The 24,816-nt window shown below is 34.4% G+C and overlaps 1 long non-coding RNA gene across 1 annotated transcript in view; it reads right to left on the bottom strand.

The window, feature by feature from the left end:
- Positions 1 to 21,727: 21,727 nt before the first annotated feature.
- The window catches only part of LOC122917555, a 112,112-nt gene continuing 109,023 nt past the window's right edge, over positions 21,728 to 24,816 (bottom strand). Inside the window, exon 3 of the long non-coding RNA XR_006386402.1 lies at positions 21,728 to 21,764. This is a non-coding gene — a long non-coding RNA (uncharacterized LOC122917555). The remainder of the gene's footprint in view (positions 21,765 to 24,816) is intronic.

Here is a 24,816-nt window from a genome sequence, read left to right as displayed (position 1 = left end):
CAATTGTTGAATGAAGGAAAAACATAATTAAGGAGTGGAAGTGAGGAGAGAGAAGTCAGGAGGAAAAGAAGTTAGAACATCTTGATGGATAGTAGGTAAGAGAACTTGGGGTTATCTTCAAAATAATGAAATTTTAAAAAGTAATTTTGAGTACTTACCATCCTACTGATTCTCAGTCCAGGACTTTGTCCTTTATACCATGCAACAACTTTCTTAAACCCTTTTAGTGGGCCATTTACATGAAGTTTTTCTAGAATGAATTAACCAAGTTTTTATACTGTCCATAGAATATTAGCTCTTCTCTGACCCATATGAAATACTGAAACACAAAGAAGTTCTTGCTATGAAAAAAGACCAAAATAATAAAGAAAATATTTATAAATTGCCATCTCTGTTCAAACTTAAGTATTTAGGGCACAATAAGTACTTAGAGAAACTTAAGGTTGAAATAAACATCATATATCCACAGAGCTATAAAATGAAACTGTAATAACTAGGACCAATAGTGATGAATGCACACTAAATTGTCCATCAGTAGTTATGAACACTGTATGTGGTTTGTATGAGGGAGAATATTCACAGATAGCCCCCCTTTTCAAATCTTACTCTGAGAATTATATGCATTTTGAATAAATCTCTTTGAAGGCTGACATTGAATTTTCTCCAAATATTCAAGTGGGTTTAAGATAAATAGAGTTATAATTTTCATGAGGACAGAACAGTTAATATGATTTCCTATTTATTTAGATATTTATTTCAGCATGACTAATTATCAGTTTATATGTTTCAAATATTCAAAAGAAGTTTAAATGAAGTTGACTACTAAGGACTAGGTTTCCAAAATGACAATGTATTTTCAGAGTAATATTACACATGGTTTATGCAAATATCTGATTAGTTGTAGCAACAATGCAAATCAACCCTAGAGGGTGATTTTCTTCTCTCTCCTTTGCTTCTAAGAGACATTATATGTGTGTATGTGTGTGTATGTGCATGCATACACGTATGTGTTATATAACATTTAATAAGACTACTGACTTGATACAGATAAAAGGAATTTAGAATAAAGGAATAATGCCCGAAATGTCTGTATGTTAAATATAGTGTATTTTCTTATAGACCATAGAAAAAGACAAATCATAGATTGCTTCAGGGCACTATGTCTGTCAAAGTAATAATAGGTTCCACTGAATCATTCTCATTGTCCTATTCAGTTCAGACAATCATCTGGATTTGTGAGAGATATAACCAGAGATATAGATGAATTCCATTTGTTGTAACTTTGTTTGATATATGTATAAAATTAATTGGGCTATAGCACTATCTTGTTACTGACAAATATATTCCATTTGTATATGCATTTATTTTAAGCCTCCTTCAAGCTGGAATTGAGATCATTTACAAGGATGCATGTGTAAAACATGGTAAAAAAAAATAAAATCAGAGAAAAATAAATATACAGACAATAAAAATAATATAAACTCAGAAGGAAAAATAGCATCTCAAACACATGTCACATATTTCCTCATATACTTTGGAAATTGTCAGAATAAATAAACTAAGATAGGTCTGACAATAAAATTTATTATTATAACTATTATTTTTACATAATTCATATAGAAGTTTTTCATTAAAAAAAAAAATCCTCGGGGCACCTGGGTGGCTCAGTGAGTTAAGCCGCTGCCTTCGGCTCAGGTCCTGATCTCAGGGTCCTGGGATCGAGCCCCGCCTCTGGCTCTCTGCTCAGCAGGGAGCCTGCTTCCTCCTCTCTCTGCCTGCCTCTCTGCCTGCTTGTCATCTCTCTCTCTCTCAATCTCTGACAAATAAATAAATAAATAATCTTAAAAAAAAAAAAAAAGTTTAAAAAATCCTCAAAGGTTCACCAAATGCTATTATGTGGCATAAAAAGCCTTTTGCATCATGGTGTCCATTCTCTTTAAAAAAAAAAAAAAAAAAAAAGAAAGACTTATTTGTTTGAGAGAGAATATGCAAGTAGGGGGAGCAGCAGAGAGAAAGAATCTCAAGTAGACTCCTCGCAGAGCATGAAGCTTAATGCAGGGTTTGATGTGGGGCTGATCTCATGACCCTGAGACCATGACCTGAACCAAAATCAAGAGTTGGATGCTTAACTGACTGAGCCACACAGATGCCTCTGTCCACCCTCTTTTTAAGTAACATCTTCACTGTTCTCTTGTGTATACAGTATGGTCTGGCTACCCAGAATCTTTCCATTTCCCATGTCATGTTCTTACACTCTGTGTCTCTATGTCTTTGCACAAGCTAGTCTTCCTGCATGGAGAACCAATTTAAGTCTTTCTTGTTTGGTGAAATTGCATACAAACTTAAAGATGAAACTTAGTGTTTCTTCCCCTCTGAACACCTCTCCAAGACCACTGAACATGTGATTCACCTTATTTTCTGTGGACCATCTGTCTCTATATTAAATCACTCTCCATGATAGTATGATAATACCTCTCAAAACCCTCCAAATATTTCTTAAATGTTGATTAGCTCCAACATAATGAAGGAATGGAGACTATATCTTGTTCAGTTTTGCCTTTTCAACTGTGAGCCCCTTACAAATGGATACTCTGTGAGTACCAGATAGACAATGAATTGTGCTCTCCCTAAATTAGCTTAAAAATGGAACTAACAGTATCAGTAAGTGAGAATCCAATGTTAAAAAGAGTCTAACAACAACAACAACAAAAGTCTAAAAAGAGAAAGGCTCATGTGAGGACTGAATGCCCAAAGACTTCAAAGGGAATTATGATTTTAAAAAATATAAACTCAAAAAAATATTTTATTAATCCACCTGGATTAATCTCATGATTAGTAGATTCATTTTTAAAATCCATAGCAATATGACAAATGCTTAGTATTATCAATATAATCCTAATAAATTTCACCTAATGTGAGTTATATTTTTTAAAGAAAGTTACCTCCCTTAGACTGCATACTGAAAGCATTTTTATTTTATTACATATGGCCTTTCTTTGTAATTGTGATGAGCTATCACAGTCCAATTTTCTTCCAATTGTATAGTACAAAGAATTTCTCCTAGGAGCTGCTTTGAAGATTAAAGCATAGAAATAATTTTATTAATGCAATTTTATTTTATATAACAGCACAATCAGCAAGCCTAAATTCTTCATGAATATTGGTATTATCTGTATAGAATTTAATTTACCAATGGTACAATGTGAAAATGCCCTGGTTACCTGTTTGCAAAATGAGTAGGTAGCCTAACAGTTACTGCTTGCTGTGAATCATCAAAGTTTTATCCTAAGCTGAAAAACTAGTAGTACTGGGCTCAGTAGCATATTTCATTGGTGTCCATGCTATCTTTCAGAAAGTGCTTACCCATAACCTTATTTAGCCTTACTGCGATTCTGTGACCGAAGAATTTTAAAGCTGGTCCCTCTTGCTCCATAAAAGCAGGAACCCATATATATTTAGAGCAATATACTTGGGTTAGCACTTTAATTTAATTGTTTGCCAGAACAAATTGTTTGCCAATTTATTTTATATAAGTGACAAAAAGAGACTCAGAGACCTTAAAGTGACTTTCCAGGATCATGAGAGAGAGTTGGAGCTAGAACTGAGGCTGTGTGACCTCTGGCTCAATAATACTTCCCTTCTTGAATAACCCTCTATCTCAGCTTTAGAATGGTTCATAAGAAACGATGGTGTCAGGTTTAGAGCTATGGAATAAAAAAATGTACAGAAACATAGAGTAAGCTAAAAGAAAGTCAAAAGTCACTCAGGAAATATTCTTTCGTGCATTGATTCTTGCAAGAAATATCAAGCTTCTATCATGGGCTTTTTACTCTTCTAGGTATTAAGAATCTGGCATTGACAATACATTTTTAAATATTCAATTTTCAACAAAAATTATGAGACATGCAAAGGATCAGGAAAGTATGGCTTATGTACAGGAAGAAAAGCAGTCCTTAAAAACTGTCCCTGAAAGACATCAGCCTTAGATTTACTAAGAGATAAAGACTTTAAATCACCTATTATAAATACATTCAAAGAACTGATGGAAATAATATTTAAATAAATAAAGGAAAACATGAGAATGATGCCTCACCAAATAGAGAATATCGTAAAGAGACTGAAATTATATTTTTTGAAATTATAATTTTAAAAAATAGGAATCAAATAGAAATTACACAGTTGAAAATAAAATAACTGAAATTGGACATTCATAAAAGGTTCAGAACAAATTTTAGCTAGCAGAAAAAAGAATCAGAGAACTTGAAGATACGTCAATTGATATTATACAATCTGGGAAGCAGAAAGAAGAAAGAATGAAGAGAAATGGAACAGAATCTAAGAGACCTGTGGGACACCATAAAGCAAACAAACATACTCATAATAGAGAGAGGCCAAGGAAGGGAAAGTAAGAGCCAAAAAGGCAGGTAAAAAGAATATTTGAAGTAATATGAAAAATACTGATCTACACTGAAAAAGCTCAACAAACTCTAGGAAAGAAAACTCAAATTCATACCCAGGCCACATCAAAATTAAACTGTGAAAACACAGAGAGTCTTCAGAGCACTTCAGGTGACTCAACACATTTTCTGATGGTAAAGCAATTCTTTCTCACTTGTATGTGTTGAGTCACCTCTGTGAAGAGTTGCTTTACCATCAGAAATTATGAGGCTAGGAGGTAGTGAGATTACATATTCAAAGTCCTGAAAGAAAAAGATTGTTAATCAAGAATTTTACATCCAGAAAAACCATCTTTCAAAAATGAAGGAGAAATTAAGACATACTCAAATAAACAAAAACTAAGCAAATTTGTCTCTAGCAGACCTGCTCTACATGAAATACTGAAGGAGTCCTTCAGGCTAATATGAAGTACCACTACACACTAATTTGATTCCACACAAAGAAATAACACTAGTGAAGGTAACTACATAGCTTAATATAAAAGAAAATATATATGTATTTTTTATTTGTAATTCTTTCTTTTCTTACATAATTTGAAAAAAAACTGCACAAAGTGATAATTATAAAATTATGTTGATGAGGTTATTACGTACAAAGATGCAATTTATGTGATAATAATAACACAAAGTTTCGAGGAAGGAAGGGAGTTAAGTAAAAGAAAAAATTTGATATTCTCTTCTAATTATGGTGATTTTTACCTGAACTAGATTGATATAAATTGAAAGGTTAATTGTAATCTCCACAGTAACAACTAAGATATTAATTTAAAAAGGAGGTATATAGCATACAATATAAATAGACAGCAACTGTCTTCCCAGAAGAGAAGATAAATTTAGATGATAAATTGGCAGCATTGACTCAAAATGATTATTTATAATTATGTAGTAATTAAGGCTGGCTCAAAAATATTCTGTTCTCCTTTTGAGTAGAATTGTGCTTACCTACTACCTTTGAGTCAGGGAGCCATGCAGCTTGCTTTAGCCAATCAGTTGTACCAGAATGGTATGTTTCAGGTTCAGCTATAATTTTGTAGTTCACTATGCTGTCTGCCAGACCCCTTTTTCTGACTTAACATTAATGGAAGTATGTGTAGAGACTGAGTCTTCATCATTCTTTCTGAGTGACCATGATATTCCTAGACCTTTGCAAGAACTTTCCTAGGATTAGTAATTCTATGAGTATAATTGTTTTGGACAAAAGATTTAGATAATTTGGGGACAAATAATTATTTTACATGATCTTTATTAGGTGGCCTATTTGACATTCAGATTTATTATCAAATTTGTGTTCTCTCCAAGAATCTCTTGTTAATAGGGCAGTTTTCTCTGTTATCTCTGCATGCACATGCACATGCATTCCTACTTCCATGCCTTTGTTTGTTCTCTTCCTTCTAATTGAAACACTTCTCCTTTAGCTCTCATACTCAAGTTACTTTCTAAGGTTCTCTCAAGTCTTCTATGACCAATTCAAGACGCTTTATATTCAAGTCAGAATTTCCCTTTTTCTATCTTCATATAGTTAATAAAATAATAAGGTTGCGTATACTGAGCCCCAACAACGTGCAAAACTCTACCTTAGTTGGTTTGCGTGGGTTATCTATTTTGTCTTTACAAGTTACCAAGAGGAGCTTAGGCTAAGGAAGCATTATATCCACGCCATGTAACTCAGATGGTGCTAAACCCTAGTTATAGAGCCAGGATTTTTTAAAACTGCAATTCTGTCCTTTTAACTACTTCCCCTATTCTGAGCTCCAACTGTACTCACTCAGTTTATGTAAGAACCTAGTAATTCTGGAGGCGCCTAGGTGGCTCAGTCAGTTAAGTGGCAGACTCCTAGCTTCAGTTCAGGTCCTGATCTCACTGTAGTGGGCTTTATGCCCAGTGTGGAGTTTCTCCCACTCCCTTTCCCTCTCCTCTGCTCTCCCCCTGCTCGTACTCTCTCCCTCTCTGTCTCAAATAAATCTTAAAAAAAAAAAAGAGCCTAATCATTTTTTTTTCTTATTCCATTATGTACTCTACCTCTGTGCTCTAGGTGAATTTTAAACTCTCACCTCATAATGATTTATTAATGAAGGAATCTCACTCCACCCACAGGGGCAAGTATTCTTCTAAATATCTCCATTTAGATTTTAGGATTAATAATAAGTAAAGAATATGTGATTCTTCAGTCATAGAATCTGATACAAAACCTTAAAACTTAAAACATCAGTTTTAGCTGAAAAAATAATTTCAGTAACTAGAAGGAAAAAAGGGAGGTATTATATGAGATACACAATTATATGAGTTACACACCATTTATTTATAGAAACCAAATGATAGATATCAGTGATGACTTTTTCACTTTCTGTTCCAGTTGTTCTGATGCACACATAGCTGCAAAGCTTGTGGTTTATTTATGTTTCCACAGGGAAAAAGACAGGTAACTAATGTATAGTAAACACTTCTGTGGAAGAAGGTGGTTACATGGCTAAGATCACTGACTATTTTTAATGTTACTGAAATTATCAGAAATGCCATTTTAAGACCCTTGCCTATAATGGTGTTTTGGAATCAATCACTCTTTCTGAAGGTTGTATAATTAGCAACAGAGACAAAATCTAAACCCCACTGTGCCTCCAAAATCTGTGCATTTTTCCCCATACAACCTGGTTTTTGAATGGTCTACAAGAGATAATTACAATCCCCATCAGACTGATTGTGTTTGAATATGATTTCTTCATGCTGTTGAGGCTTCTACTCTTTGCATTGGGGTATGGTAAGCTGTAAACAATCCGGTGTCTCTTGGCACTCCTTTGCCAAAGATAAAACAATTCACCTTCACCTTTGCATGTGGTGTAAGGTCTTTTCAAAAGTTTATGCACAATGCTAAGAAATTGAAGCGGAGGAGTTTTTCCTTGGGTTTACATTCCACTTATCATTCCATTGGAGTAATCATTTCATCATTTCTCTTGCATTTGCCAGATCAGGGCTTCAGTACTAATATCTGTTTCTCTCTGTCCTACTCTTCCTCTTTTCCCTCTTTTTTTTTTTTTTTGCTGAGTTTTGATCAGAATCTAAGCAGTTATATTTTATTTTTGCTTTGTTTTGATTTTCAAAATAAGCTCTAAAAACTCTCAGCCCTGAACTTTGACTGTCAAAGTCCATATCGGTGTTCACCTTTTACTTTACACATATGAGACCAGAAAAGTGACTTTTTAAATTATATATTTTCTTTCCAAACTATCTTTTCCCTAGTGTTTTAAAGTCATGGTCATATGTTCTTAGTTTCTTCTCAAAATAAAGTTTCTGCTGCTTTGAATACCACAATGTCATGATGAATGTGGAGAATTCTATTCTCCCATTTTCCAAATTGTAGCTGAGACCTGCTTTTTAAAAAAAATGCATCACTGATAATAATGCAAAAGGGAAAATATTCCAGCTTGATGTCACTAAAGAGCCCCAGCAGAGATAGTACTGGAACATGGAAAAATAATCTCTTAAGTTTTGACAGAAGTCAGATGGGAGCCATGAAAAGAGAATGAATACTGAAATATACCCTACTATTCTTTGGTGGGGTCCCTTTAGGTTAGAATCATAGTTAACATCAGTTTTGATATCACAGATTCTTAGTACTAATGAAGGTTTGTGGTCATGCAAGTATTTTTGAAACTTTCCAAGACTGTTGCATTTCTAGAGTAGAATGAAGATTGAGAATACTGACCAGCTCTGAAAGGTGTTACAAACCCTCCTAGGGGTAGGATCACAACTTCTACTAAGGAATATATCCAAGCTCCAGTTTCTAGGAGTGGGTTTCAATCCATGCCTGATGCACTGCTGACAACAGATAAGGAATGTGGCCCAAATCAGAATTCCTTTTAAAGGATTGCATCCCTGATGCCGAATCACAAATTAGGCGAACATTTTTTTTGTTTGTTTGGTTTGTTTTTTGGATCTGTGCTGAGGTTGCATGATAAATGTAAACTGTAAAATTGTGGTGATTCTCGTAAGTAATATGGGTATAAAATTTGTGGATCTCAAGAAAAGAATTTTGTGACTTGGGTCAAATAGTAATGACCTCAAGTGTTCTGCTTTGATCTAGCATAGGTAATTGTGGGATTCCTTCCCTTTCTTCCCTCCCTCCCTCTTTTGCTCCCTACTGTCCTTCCTTTCTTTCATTACATTTTTTTTTCTTTCATTCAGATGAGGGGAAAAAATTAAATTTCTAACAGAGTTCTAAATCCTGTCGAAATTTGGTCTTTTGACATCCAAACTTTGAGGTGTTTTTAATGATATTCTTAAGCAGAATTACTTTAGAAAGTTAAATTTACTTCTTAAGTATTATTAATACAATGAAAACAAAGCATTTTTATAGAGAAATCAGAAACTTTTGGTGCATGTCTTCAACTCATTAAGATTTCTTTTTTTAAAAATATTTACTACACTGAGTTACAGCTAAATTAAATATGGTGAATGGATCTCTCCTAAGGGGATAAACTAAATTAAACTGGGAAGAGACCAAATCTAATTGTATTGCATCTTTATGATCTAGCATTAAGAATTCTTAATCTGCCTCCATCCCTTTGCTTTAGTAATGCTAACACTTTATCAGTGAAGCTGATAGTTTGCATTTTTTTCTGAAGGGAATATGAAATTAAACATTAAAAACTAAAGTAATCTTAAATATTACTCATTTTTTGTTAATGATATGCATTTATGTTTCTGGGACAAAAGTGTTATAAAATTTACTATTTATATATAATCATTTTCTTCACGTGATCTTGATAATTGAGTCCTTTTATATTTTATGCATTTATTTATTTAACAACATTCATTAAGCAGTACAAAAAAAGAACATGTATTTCTTGCTTGCAAGTTGGTCTTTAGTCTATTCTTACTTGCAAGTTGGGCAGACCTATAAACTAATGAAAGAAAATAGGTAGACAGAGTAATAGATAAACAGGTAGCTAATAGATAGGAAAGACTCTTTAACAAAGCTATACGGGAAATGCTTTCAAAACACAAAAGAAAAAATGATGCTTTTTTTCCCCTCCAGGAGAAATCCAGGAAAATTTTATAGGGAAAATGATATTTACACTGAGTTTTTGAAATCAAGTAGGGAATGAGAAGTCCCATGTAGGCAAAATGCTAGCTAACATTTACTGAGCACCCAAAATACAATATGTGGAAAAACTGAGATCCAGACAGACTAGTAATGGATCAAGTTCACATAGCTGGTGAGTGGAGGAATTGGAAGTGGAGTTCAGACTCTGTGACTTTAGACTCCCTACTCCTAATCTAGATAACAACTCTACAAATGAATGGTAACACAAGATTTCATAGATTGTTCTGGCTCCAAAGGTCTAAGATGTTTGGGAATCTATGGTGATGAAACTAAAAATGTTATCTGTGGTTTATTATGAAAGCCCTAGTATTTTGCCAAAGAATTTAGATTTGCTCTATTAAAAACTAACCAGAATTCTTAAGCAGGGAAATCAAAAGCTCTGAAGAGGATTGTTGTTTTAAACAGAAACTAAAACTTGAATTTAAAAATGAGAGAAAAGACCGTTGTTTCAAAGAATAGCTAGCTGCTTTGCAGAAAGGAAGTGATAGACATTTACCCAGCCACAAGCTGGGATCAACACATCACAGCCTCCTCAACTGTTACTGTTGTTGACTTAGTGTCTCTGTGGAGGTAGGAGGGCCTGGTCCTTCTTAGTCTGACATCTAACAGATCTAACAGTCTGCTGGATGTTTGCTGACATCCAGCAACTAACTCTTTAAACCAGAAATAATCAGTTTGTACTGTAATATTCACTTAAAAGCTTCAATTCAGGTTTACCTAAAGTCTATATCTAAAAATTTATTAAAGACTTTTCTTGCCTTTCGGATATAATTCACCCTTCAGCACAGATGACAAGGTTCTTCATGACCTGGCCTCTGCATGGAATTCCAGGATTCATTTCTTCTCTGAACTTAAACCCAACAATATAGCAAAGGCTGAATTTTTAGTCAACATACTCACTGGAGTTTTGCACCTAACTTCATTTTCCTAGGATATTTTGTTTCTTCTGCCATGTTTTATTCTGCTCGGGCTGCTATGATAAAAATAGCATAGCTTAAACATTAGAAAATTTTCTCACACTTCTAGACACTGGGAAATCCAAGATCAAGGTGCCAGCCAGTCAATTCCTGGTGAAGGCACTGTCTTTGGGTTACAGACAGCCAGCTTCTCCCTGCGTTTGCAGATGGCCTTTCTTCATTGAGTTCATATGGAGAGAGAGAGCAAAACCTTTCTCTTCTTATAAGGACACTAATCCCATCATAAGAACCCAATTCCTAGCACCTAATCTAACCCTAATTACCTCTCAAAGGTCACACCTTCAAATACCATCACACTGGGGCTAGGGCTTCAATATATGAACAGGAGGAGGTGTCCTGTCTGTAACACACCTCAATGCCAACTCTACCTTCCCTCTGACTAGCTAACCACCTCTCAATTATTTCCCCATATTCCCTTGCTACTAATTCCTCATCTTTCTTTCTGTAATTCTAATTCACCTAATTTCCATCTTTTAATTCTATTGTCTATGCTTCTTAATCTATCTTTTTTATTTCATTTGTGTGTTTCTTCATACTATGGTCAATGACTTATTCATATTTCTATACCAGTTTATTAATCTTCTCTTCAAGTGTGTTCCATATGCTGTATAACTTCTCTGATGCTCTGTTATAGTTAACAATTCTTTATAGTAAGCTTTCAAATTACTGTATTGTTTTCCATTCCTAACTGGACTCAGATTGATTCACCATTTAATGCCTTCTCATAAGACATTTTGTCATCTCAATTTACTTATCCCTTTGTATTATAGCCTCAGCAAAGTCTGTGTTCCTTATAGTTCTCTAGCTACTTCATAGTATGTGCCTAATAAATATACCGAACAAAAGAAAGACTGAAAAATAAAGCATTGCCCAACATTTGCCTATATTATGAACAACTGAAAATCTTATCTCCCCAAAATATCTATTAATATATAAATACATGTGTGTGTGTTTATTAATTCTCCTGTTCAAATATAAATGAATGTTTTCCTCATTTTTAAAGGTTTAATCCAAACTAACCAAATGGTATGAAAGATAAACATAATAGTAGAAAGGTTGAATACAAGGTTATAGAAACTTATTACTTATGTCTGTCAGTGGAGTTAGTCTTACTAATTTATCCAAGCCAGGACCTTACAAGAACATCCAAATGGATAAAAAGCTAGAATTTAATGTACTTATGTAACCTGTTGCTTCCCAGTGAAACAAACTAGATATTGAGATTGTTCATAAAAAAGTTTCTTTGTAAAGAATGTATCATAATGTCATAGTTATGATATAACTAGCTTTATCTAAATAACTTCTGATTCAGTTCTCTAGCAAAGGAAAATAATGACAGTAACACGGGGAGAAAAAAAATTAATAACATTATCTGAAGAAGAAGAAGAATATTTAGAAAAGCAATTACTGTATTTTTCCTTAGCTTCCTATGCCCATTTTCTCTTCCTCTCATAATTTAGACAAGTGGGAAATTCACTGTATTTGTCTTGTGAGGAGGGTAATAGAGCAGAACACAAAGAAAAAGACAATACTTTTTTTTTAAATGTCTGATTTAGGCATAAAATCATAGATTTAGAAGAATGTGTGATTATTCAAAATCAGTATTCTTTGTTAATAATACTTCAAACCTGCAAAACTAGATGGAACTTTCCTGTACAGGCAAAGGGAAAGAGGGAACCATAGTATCTAGAGGGTCTCTAATCAGAGTCTCTTTAATCCGAGTCTATGGCATGTTCTTTCCCCACCAAATACCAATGAGTAGGAGTGCCAGAAAATTCATAATCCAAGCTGAGATAGTCAGAATAGATATGCCAGAAAATTTATAATTTAAAATGAGCAAAGTAGAGTCAATCTTAGGCCCAACTCAAGAGCATGGACTTCAAAAATTCTTTAAAAGTTGCTTAACTGATTAAGATATGCTCAGTTAAACTTTTGTTGGGCTAGATGTCTCAAGAAAAAATGATTAAGGGCATGACTCTGCCACTGAAACCTGAAATGATCAAGTATCTTGTAAGTAAATCTAGAGAAAGAGGCATATATCAAAATGAAGGGTGGGTTTCACCATTGTCATACAAAATTTACTGGGGTTAAATAGATAAAAAGCTAACTTGTTTTTTGAAAACTTGTAATATTCAAAGAGCTCCATGGGGGATTGAACATTATTGTGACTCTTCAAGACAGAATAAATTTCACCCAGTCTCTCATTTCTATAGGCAAGAAGCAGCTCTCTCCATATGTGTCCATTCCAACAAATATACTATCAAGAAGAGATCATGTAAGAGGTGGAGTCAGGAACATAGAGATTAATGGACTGAAGAACAACTGGGGTGGGGAACATTACTGGGACTTCTCTAGGTATAAGATTTTAGAATATTATAAGCCAGTGCCTATGTACTGAATGTATACCTTCATTTTCCCTCTTTCTTAATGAAAGAATTTATTCCAATTATCTTGTCCTTTTCCTATGACTATGTACTTTTGTGGAAGAGGAAAGGCAAATAACCTGACATCCTATTTCATAAATCCCAGATCAAGAGTAGCTAAAATGAGCCAGATATAGAAATTATCAAAAATTGTAGAAATTACAAAGTCCTAGACTTTTTTTTTTTAAACTTTCTAGAAGAGAAGTCAACATATTCTCTTCTTTCAAAGGGGAACAATAACAATTTGTAACCAAAGGTCAGTGTGTGACAGATTTTATTATTTCCAATTATTTGCTGCTCCACTTGTAATAGGATTATACATCTCTACTCAGTGTCATGTTTCTAGTATTAGCTCTGTTCTGTTACCATGAGTTTCAGACACATGACTCGGTTTGATCAGTGAAAAAGAAGGGGTGACATAAAATATTCTGAACAGAAGCTTTACAATCCACCCTGCATCCTTCTAGTTATCTTTCATCTCACTCTGTGTCCCCCAGAATACCATGTCCAGGTTCAGGTGGATCCTAGGATACAAAGAGATCCCACTATAAGCTGGCAAATGAAATATAACTGGCATTATGTCCAGCCCAGAGTCTGAAAAAAATATTAGTCTACAGCCTTAGACACTAATAAACTGGGGTGAAATCTGACAATTTTAATCCTACATGATGATGAGATTATCATTGATCTTTTATCCCTGATTTCTATCTGAATCCATGAATTTTTATTGAACATTAAGTATTTTCAGATTATAAGCTTCTGCAGGGGACCGTCCATGTTCAGCAGTATTTCTTGTACTTTCCTTGTACTTGATAGGGTACATGATAGGATATGTACATGATAGGGTATGCAGATCAATAAATATCTGCAAAGGCTTTTCTGAGATGCCTGGGAGTTTAGGACAGAGCTAAAACATTGAGTATACAATCATAGAGCTAATGATCTCCTACTTAACACTCAAAGGAAGAGTAAAGTATCAGAATGGGACTAATTTTCTAAAAGGATTGAGGAAAAGTAATCAAGCATAGTATTCTAGGAGGCAACAATACCATTTTTAAAGTAAATTGCAAATTGTTAAGATGAGTTCTAAGTAAGAAAAGTCAATAGACATTGGTAACATGCTGAGATACTGTATAAATGGCATTGAGTCGGGAGAATTTTGTGAATAAAGCCTGCTGATTTAGGTCAACATGGAGAAATTACTAGGATAAAAACAATAAAGATGATAATCTTTAAAATCTTTATTCTTCTACTGCATGAGATCATGCTCATTGCCTCGTGGGGAAAAAGGAGCTCCAAGATTAGCACTTGAATTTTCATCGTACTTTTATAAACTAGTAATAGGAAATGTTTATTTTTAATCAGTATAGAAACTGAATTGTGTGCATGGTACTTTGTTTCCTAAAGTTAATAATTTAGTAATAATTGTCCATTCTGATAACATATTAAAGCACTTTTTTTTTTAATAAGCCAGGGTATAGTTCTGTTCCTAGAACAGAGGGGATACTTACATATTGTAAATGCTGAATGACTGAATTGATGAACCTAGCGCCCAATTTTCTTGCTTCTAACCATTCTCCTATAAGTTACATACACATGCTATGCCCATGGAAGTATCTTTTTTATTTTTTCTTTAAATATTGTAGTATTGAGCATTATAGCAATGAGCAAATATTGAGATACTGGCTTATTTATTTTGTTTTTATGAATAAAATGGGAATTCAAATAGTAAAATTATGATCACTCTTGAAATCCATACAGTATAAAAGTAGAAAGATTATGATTTAACTTTTGTGAAATATTTACTAAGAGCATAGTAATACTAATAGGCAATTACTAAGAGCATAGTAATACTAATAGGCAATGGAAGCTTGAATAATTTAGTGCCATCATGCTTTTTCAAGGAAGCACAGAAGTTCCAATAGCCTATTGTTTATTTCCAGGCCAATACATATTGCCTCCAAATAGGGGGAAAAATTCTTGTAGAAGTTGGAAATTTTTAACTAAAAATAAAATACATTGCTATTTCTTGCATCAAGTCTCATAAAGGTGTAGATGTTTATTTACAAAGCATATCATAGACAGAAGTAGAGTGAAAGTTACAGGGGTAGGCAATTGAGCCATCAGGTGTTATAAGCAGAACTAGGAAACATTCCTATGAAGCTATAACATACCATACCATGCCTACTAGTATTTAATTTGGAATCCAAATTCTTTGCCTGTGCCAATGTTTACATTTTTATATTATATTTTATATATTATATAATGAAAATATATAATATAAGTAATATATTATATGTTATATAAAATTATTATATATTATTATATAAAATTATTATATATAATTTATAAAATTATTATATTTTCTTTGAACAGATATATTACATATTACTTGTCTAATCTATTCCAAGTTAGAAAGATACTGTAGAGTAATGGAAAAGCCCAGGATTGGAAACAAAGAATCAGGGGTAGGAAGAAAGAACAGGAACTAACATTTGTTCAAAACTGACCACGTGCCAAATACTATTACAGATATTATCTAATTCAGTTTAACTACCCCTACCCCTAATAACAGATATAGCTGTAGTTCACTCTGAAAGATAGGAAATAGGGGAACAGGTTCAGAGATGTGATGGGAACTACTAGATGTCACAGTGTTTTGTTGCTCTGCCAGAATATAAATGCATCCCTGCCTTAATGCCAGTTTCCAGATTATGTCCTTGCTTCTGTTAATGAGCTCTACAAACGTTTATGAGCTACATTCCCCAAGTTTATGCTTTGGTTTCCTCTTCTGTCATTTTTAGAGAATATCATTGATTATTATTATTATGGTATTATTATTTTTTTCTTTTAGCAAGGGAAGGGGCGTAGGATGGGGGAGGAGTAGAGGGAGAGCGAGAGAGAATCTTAAAGCAGACTCCACACCCAGCATAGAGCCTGACTTGGGGCTCGATCTCATAACCTTGAGATATGACCTGAGCTGAAATCCAGAGATGGATGCTTCAACAACTGAGCCACCGAGACGCCCTGATACAATGATGTTATTTCGATAGTGGCCATTGATCTAGATGCTTTTAAGTGTTGTTTTGATGATAAAGTGAGATAAAGCTTTGAGTTCATTTTTTTTATTTTTTAGAGATTTTATTTATTTATTTGACAGGCAGAGATTACAAGTAGGCAGAGAGAGAGAGGAAGGGAAGCAGGCTCCCTGCTGAGCAGAGAGCCCAATGTGGGGCTCGATCCCAGGACCCTGGGTTAGGACCTGAGCCGAAGGCAGAGGCTTTAACCCACTGAGCCACCCAGGCACCCTTGAGTTCATTTTTTTTTAATTTTTTAATTTTTTTATAAACATATAATGTATTATTAGCCCCAGGGGTACAGGTCTGTGAATCGCCAGGTTTACACACTTCACAGCACTCACCATAGCACATACCCTCCCCAATGTCTATAATACAAGCACCCTTTCCTGACTCCCCTTCCCCCAGCAACCCTCAATTTGTTTTGTGAGATTAAGAGTCTCTTATGGTCTCCCAATCCCCTCTTGTTTCATTTATTCTTTTCCTACTGCCCAAATCCCCCACATTGCATTTCCACTTCCACATATCAGGGAGATCATATGATAGTTGTCTTTCTCGATTGACTTATTTCGCTAAGCATAATACCCTTAGTTCCATCCACATCATTGCAAATGGCAAGATTTCATTTCTTTTGATGGCTGCATAGTATTCTATTGTATATATATACCACATCTTCTTTATCCATTCATCTGTTGATGGACATCTAGGTTCTTTCCATAGTTTGGCTATTGTGGACATTGCTGCTTTAAACATTTGAGTACACGTGCCCCTTTGGATCACTACGTTTGTATCTTTAGGGTAAATACCTTATGACCCAGCAATTGCACTGCTGAGTTCATTTTTTTTTTAAAGATTTTATTTATTTATTTGACAGACAGAGATCACAAGTAGGCAGAGAGGCAGGCAGAGAGAGAGGCGGGAAGCAGGCTCCCCGCTGAGCAGAGATCCCGATGCGGGACTCAATCCCAGGAGCCTGGGATCATGACCCGAGCCCAAGGCAGAGGCTTTAACTCACTGAGCCACCTAGGCGCCTCAACTGAGTTCATTTTTAACAGAAGGAAGCACTCTGAGATATACGTCACTTATAGCTCAGTTAATTTACTCACAGTCGAGGGAAGGCCACTGTAATAACCACACTCTTGGCCTCTTCCTGCCTCCTCATCTTTCATTGACACATCTGAAGACACAACCTAACTTTGTCATTATTGGCAAAAAATCCAAGATTTGTGCCTAACTTCTTTGTCTCTCAGTTGTTTTAGACCTTGAAAGAGAAGTTTATTTTTTTCTTCTTTTTCCAGAATTTATTATTGCCATTCCTGTTGACTTGTGCTCCATTTTCAACTACCAATTTGAGGATATAAGTCCCTTGAAATGCCATATTTTGGATGTGACTTGATTTTTGAACCATATTATTGATATCTATTTTAAAATAGTTTTGTTTAACCATTTAAATCTTGAGTGTTACATATGTTACAAAACGAAACTCAGCTGACTAAATTTAGAGAACTACTTGGCTCTATGCAATTATTCATGATCAGGCAGTATCCCACTTTAGCAGTAGAAGCAAGTTCCAGAGAGCTGTACAAAATAGAAGCCTTTTATAGGCATAAGGGAGTGGGAAAAGGAAGTTTCTAGCAAAGAGTTTCAGGCAGGGTCACCTTTCTTTGGAAGAATTCAAGGGTCCATCAGGTGTATTACCCTACTACTGCTGACCAGGTAATTTAAGATGTGTTTAAAAGTCACACTCCTGCTGAATCTGCTGGTAGGTTAGTTACTAGGTCTTGGTTTGTTGCTGTGGAGTATAGAACAAATGACTCCATCTTGAACCTCTTGCGTCTTTTTTAAACATAAACAAATTAGACCCTTGCATTAGAAAAACAAAAGAATGTCTGAGAACATATTTCAAGTAACTGTACAGTTGTGTTGGTTTTTTTTTTTTTTCAGGCACTAAACTTTAGTATGTGATAGCAACAAAATATACTTGCAATCTTTAAAAACAGATGGAAGCTTAAGTATGTGGTTATTAAAATATCCACTTATTCTTTCTTAGTACAATATGCTTTCCTGAATTTGGACTTATTATGGCAGATAATGTGATAGTTAAATACACTAAATGTCCCCCCCCCAAAAAAAAGGTAAAAGTTTAAAAGGCAGGTTACATGAAATCTCAAGAAATGCCTGTCATGTAAAAGTATATCCAGGCTCATAAATACATTTTAAAGTTCTTACTAACCTCAGAGTAAAATAACAAGTATCATTGGTTTACTGTGTATTCACTGATACTAAGACAACGTATTTATTTATCTGGAGAAATACTCTCCTTTTGGATACTTCAATCAGTATTTCATATTTCTTTTTGTTAGGTTGAGATAAAGAAAAGAAAATGTTCTGATTACTATTGTACTTTTACAGTTCTGCCAAGTACTTAGAGGATAATGTTGCTATAGCTAGGATATCTGCATTATTTTGATATGAGATACTGTGATTTTTATGAAATATACATTTGGTTTTTGTGCACAATTTCTGGCACAGAGCACCTAAAACACTTGGAATTTCCTAAGTATGAAAACAATAAAGATATCTTTTGTTATATGAATGAAGAGACTTCTGGAAAGCACCTAAGGGTGGGGACTGATTACCAGAGGAGCCAACCATATGATTAGAGGGTTAGAGCTTTCATTTCCACCCTCCTGACCTCTGGGAAGGGAAGAAGGGCTGGAGGTTGAATCAGTCACCAAAGGGCAATGACGTAATCAATCGTGCCTATGTAATGAAGTCTCCATAAAAACCAAAATAAACAGAGTTCAGAGACCTTCTGGGTTGGTGAACAGATTAAAATGTGGGGAGAGTGGCAGGCTTAGAGAGAATATGAAAGCTCCATGCCACTTTCCATATATCTTGCCCTATGCATCTCTTCCATCTGCTATTCCTGAATTAGATCCTTTTGCAGTAAACCAGTCACAGAGTAAGTAAAATGTTTTTCTGAGTTCTGTGAGCCACTCTAGCAAATTAACTGAACCTAAAGAGGGGTTGTGGGAACCTCTGATCTTTAGGGGGAGGAGGGTATCAGTAGCACAGGTGATAACTAACAACTAGCTGCTGAAGTGGGGGTGTAGGTCAGTCTTGTGGGACTGAGCACTTAACCTGTGAGATCTGATGCTATCTTCATATAGCTAATGTCAGAACTGAGTTGAATTGTGGGACACCCAGATGGTGTCTGGAGCATTGCTTGTTGTTGGTGGAGGAAATGTCCCTCATGTTGGAAATGGTACCAGATCCCTTGTAGGTACATCTCCTGAGCTGAGTAGCATGCATGTAATAACTGCCAAGTCTCAGAAGACTTTCATCACAATCCCTTTTAAGATTATCCCAATAGTACAATCTCTGATGATGAATGGGTTTGAAGGCCCAGGTTAGGTGATCCTTAAATGGCAAGAAGAACATCTAGTCTACTAATGTGTTAAAGTTCAATAATTTGCATTTTCCCTTTAGGAATTCCCCCTCATTTCTGAATCCTCTTTAACATCATGTACGTGATATTTTTCAATAAATTATTTTATTAACAAATGAATAAGTAAATAAATATACATAATTGAAACCATCTTATATCACAGTTATAATAGGATATTAGTTCATTTTAAGATAAACTAATGTTGAAGTAAATTATATATTTGCATATAAAATTTAACTAAATTTTATGTGTGTCTATATATATATACACACACACACACACACACACAAACTCCCTAAGTTATCTCTTTTTATTAATGGGATGTATATACTGTAAACAGTGACCTTCTTGAAAACCACTCATTGTGTTTACCTCACTGTCTTCCGTAATAGGACATGTCTGAGAACAAATATGAGCAAATATCTGAATCCCTGTAGTATTTGCTCATTGAACACAGTTTTACTCTTTTAAGTCACACAGAAGAGATTAAATCCTTATTCTAATTATACCTTTTAAAATATATTTAAATGGAGTTTTAGAAATTACCAAATTGTTTAAAACAAATCACTTATCAGGAAAGCCAAGAAAAATGAGCATATAATTGCCCACCATGGGGTCTCAAATGTCTGAAAGATCAAACCAAGTGATGATGAAGAACTGGTCACATAGTGTCAAAGCTTTGGCATGAGTGGCTAACTAATCTGATACGACACTCAGAGGGAAAGCCTTTTATAACTTTTACAGTGGTATATTTAAAAATAGGTTTTAGATTTCTCTCTCTCTCTCTTTTTTTTTTAGAGAATGCTACTACAAAGACTCGTTTAATAAGCAAGCAAAACAATTATACTTCTCAGAGATCGTGTTCTCCCTATTTCAAAATCTTTTTTTTTTTTCTTTTTGAAGAAATGGCATATAGAGCAGTGATTCCTGGTCCACTCTGTTCATTCCAGATGGGTAAACTTTCAGGATGCTCATACTATACCCTTTTTCTTCCCAAACTTACAAAGAGGGTGACTGAAGAGCTAGTGAATGAACCTGAAACAAGATGAGTGCCTAGAGGAGAGAATCTGCACACCCTTACCTACTTACAACCTTGACAGCCTGCTCTTGCAACACCTTCCTGCATGTTTGCTATTTTTCAAAATCCTTCATCCTCTAAGCCCATCAAATATATGAACACACTTACCCAGTGAGGTGAATATAGATATAAAAATTTTTTTCCAAATTCACAAAAAGATCAATTTTCTTAGAATCTTCATTCACAAAGAATCTGAATAAAAAGGCTTCTAAATTATCTAATGTCAGTCACAGATGCTTAGTGAAGGTTTCATATGTCCCCACTTATCCTTGCTTATTACAAGAGTCTCATTCTGATCCATAGTTGTTTTCTAAATACTCACATAGACATAGACATAGACACACACACAGACACACACACACAACACACACACTCACACACCCCGGTACAACATAATGGAATGAATACATGCCCACCGTATAGGAACCACACAATTGTCATGGTTGCTTGGCAACTACTGACAGGAACTAGTATATTGGAGAGCAAGGGGATACAAAGCAATAAATGAAAGCCTTATCAACTGTATTGATTTCAGGTAGAAGGAAACTGTATTCAAAAATATCTCATTTGGGTTATGAAAGAAAAACAGAAAAGTTTATTTGCCTATTTTTTAGAATTAAGTTAAATCAGCAGTTATACTGTGATAAACTAGAAGGTAATTTCATGAAAAAGTAACTGATTGCTGGTAAAAAGAAGAGATGGGTACACCTAACATGTTATCTCTTAGCTGTACTGTCTTTGTGGTAAGATGCACTAGATAATGCTTATTAGAACATATCTTTTTCCCCCCTTTTATTCCCAGACTGAAGAAAATCTTACCAGACTTGAATTTTTAACATGTATTTTTTTTTATGTTGGTCCAAACTTAAAACTGTTTGCTACTTTAAAACGTTTTATTTTTCTTTTCATAATGTCTATTATATAGTTGCTAATATTTTAGATATAGACTCTAAGGAAATGCTTTAAATGAGCATGCTTCAGTCATTGCTGTTATTAAATCATTTTAGTTTTGACTTTCCTGGGTCATAAAATTTCATCTGACTTACTGAAATGGCTGTTTTCTATACTCTACATGGATACCTCTGCTTACACTTTTGTACTTTTTAGTTTTAGAACACTTATTTTGTGTGTGTATGTGTGTGTTTTAATAGTTACCTTTTGCTCTGAGGTCAGGTTGCCAAACATATTTTCACTTGACATCTATAAAAAAACAATTGTGTTTCTTTTAAAAATATTATTGTCAGGTGTTGCTAGAGGTATAAAATACTTGATATATAAAATAACTGAGAAAAATTCTTACCTAATACCTTCAGACACTATCATATATCCAAAGCAAAAATGGTTATGAATTTGAAACATTTAGTCCCATTGCTGATACTTTAAACTACCATCTTTCTAATTCCTTCAGTTGTAGGAAATACCATGAGTTATTTATTTTTTTTTAATTTTTTTTTATTTATTTGACAGAGAGAGTTTTCTTTTTTTTTTTTTGAGTTATTTATACACACACACACACACACACATATATATATATATATATATTTTTTTTTTTTAAGAAAAGCTTAAGAAAAGCAAATGAAACAGCAATTCTATACTTCCATGAGTCCCCGAGGAGAAGGGATTAAACTGTGGGAGAAGCACAATTATCTTTTTCTTATTCTCCTACTCCTGTTGGCACTCCCATAATAAGCAAATTAGAGAAAACAAATGATTCTAGAAGATTCTTTTAGCTAACAAATATTACTGGTTTCTTACATCCCACAACTAGCCTCCTTTCATGGGTAAGAAAGCAGAGCCACAGGGAGGTTAAATAACTTGACCAGTAAGAAAATATTAGCCAGTGATAGAGCACAAACTAAACCAAGTCTGTCAATCTGAAATTTAAAGCCTTAATCCCTGAATCTCATTGCTTCCCAGGATCCCTTAGCTTGTTTGAGTGTCCAATGAAAGGAGTCATCGTCCTTTTCTTTGATATCAGGTATTTGGCCATGCTATCCCACAAGAAACTGAAATTATCAATCCTTATATTCATAGGACAATTCTGGGAATGCTTCTGCATTTATAACCCAGAATTCTGAATTCTCTGCAGTGCACTGAGATGGTCTTACCTCTTTAAACTTTCTACTTTTACTACCATTTGGTTCCATTTCTTAGAGACTTCTCTTTATCTTTTCCCACCAGACAACCAAATCTACAAGAACGCGATTCATAGTCAGCCAATCTATTCAGACTTCCTTGAGCATTTCACAATGAAAGCCATTTAAACAGATATAAATTTTAGAAACTTTAGATCTTTCTAGAAATGTTGAACTTCTCAGTAATCTACTTGTTTTCATTCCTTTGTAGAATACACTGAATGAATAAAAACACTGTTGTGGATGAATAGCAGGATTGCTTTAAGAAACTGAGTTTATAGGCTATTAGTTTATTGTACTTAATGCAGGCTATTGAAAGTTGCTTAAGGGAAATTGAAATTTCCAGTCCAAAGTTTTCTGATCACAAATTTATGTTATCTAACTTAAAGAGAATAACTGTTCCCAGAATGGCCTGAACTATTTTATTTCATAATTTTATAATATTAGTGCTTTAATAGAGGAAGAAAAAACCCAGATAAATGTTCCATTTAATATTAGGTATTTTGTTTTGGGGTTTCTAATCATAAATAGAATTCTATATAATTTTCTGGAAAGTGCTCATTAAGAGAAAATTCCCTGTACATTTAAAAATTGTGAAGGGACTGCTTTAAGTAATGTCAAAGAAATTAATAGAGGTCATTAGTTTTGTCATATTTGAGTCAACAGTGATTTGTATTTCTTAACATACAATATAAGAATCATTAAGAATTCATTCATGTCTAGATCACAGACAATGATAACATGTAATAATACCCTCAAGTAAATAGAATGAAGGAATTCACATTTTGAACTGCAAAAGCTCAATCTAGGTCTTGTCCTAAAACATGAAATGTATTTGATGAAATAATTAGAATAAATGTTAGAATATCTTGATCTATCTGTAAATGTGGTTTAAGAGAATAAATACAGGACTAATAGAGGAGTTGGAATAATTTTTCTCTGTTGATTCTCAAATCAGTCAAAGAAGAGCTATATAGAAGTAAAAGTAAAATACTGGGAGGGAGCAGAAAACCATCCATAATTAAAAAAAAAAACAAATTCCACTTATTATAATAAATAGCAGATAGACATAATAGGCACCTAATTCACAGAGCAAAGACTTCTGGGGAATATTCACTGTTCATGTTAGCGGTTACCTCTACTTCACATTAGAATTACTTTGGAGCACTAATCCATACGGAAGCCAAAGATGCCTATTAAAATAAGAACTATTTGGAATTTTTGGTCATCTACAAGCTGCCCTTGGTTGTCATTTCCTTATCTGAAGTACTGAATCTGCCCATGTGATTTGTTGCTTGACGACTGGGAACTCACTATCTATACACAGACTACTCCCATGACCAGTAACTGCCTGCTGAGATCTGTGATTCCCTAGTTGATCCCCAATTACAATAGTCAGTTTACATGTAGAAGTAGTCTGCTTCCATGTCTTAGACTGTGACTTCTGCCCTGATGGGAAGCCTTTTAGACTGCTTTGGTACCAGACCTCTCCCCTTAGAACTGCTCCGTGGGGCAAATCCACTCCATGTATCTTTATCTTGCTTGTTAAGAATCTTTTCCTTGGGGAACCTGGGTGGTTAAATATCTGACTCTTGATTTTAGCTCAGGTCATGACCTCAGGGTTGTGAGATCAAGCTCCACATGGGACTGAGCATGGAGCCTGCTTAAGATTCTCTCTCTCCCTTTCCCTCCCCTACAGCGCCCCAACCCCCACCCCCAACTGTCTCACATATGCATTCTTTAACCAAAAAAAAAAAAAGACAAATCTTTTCCTTCCTTGATAACTTATATTGTGGATCAAACAAAATTTATAACTAGTCTACAAGTTCTGAGTTATGGAGTGTTTTTATGCATCTCAAATAATGTCCATGTATTAATGTCATTAATATTTTTATTAAGTATGCTAAGCACTTTTCATACACACACACATACACACATTTAAACCTTGCAATGATCATTTGAGATCAGTGCATATATTTCTTTTTATCAAATAAGGACACTGAGGCACAGAGAGTTTATGGATGATCCTTAAGCTCTTATAGCAAGAAATTGACAAAGTTGGGTTCAAATGTAGGTGATTTGACTTCCAAGTTTAAGCTTGAAACAGCTATATTTCA

This window comes from Neovison vison, chromosome 9 (genome assembly GCF_020171115.1).
Source record: "Neovison vison isolate M4711 chromosome 9, ASM_NN_V1, whole genome shotgun sequence".
Lineage (NCBI taxonomy): Eukaryota > Metazoa > Chordata > Mammalia > Carnivora > Mustelidae > Neogale > Neogale vison.
Note: the sequence above shows the minus strand (reverse complement) of the source record. Positions and strands in the feature narration are given on the sequence as shown.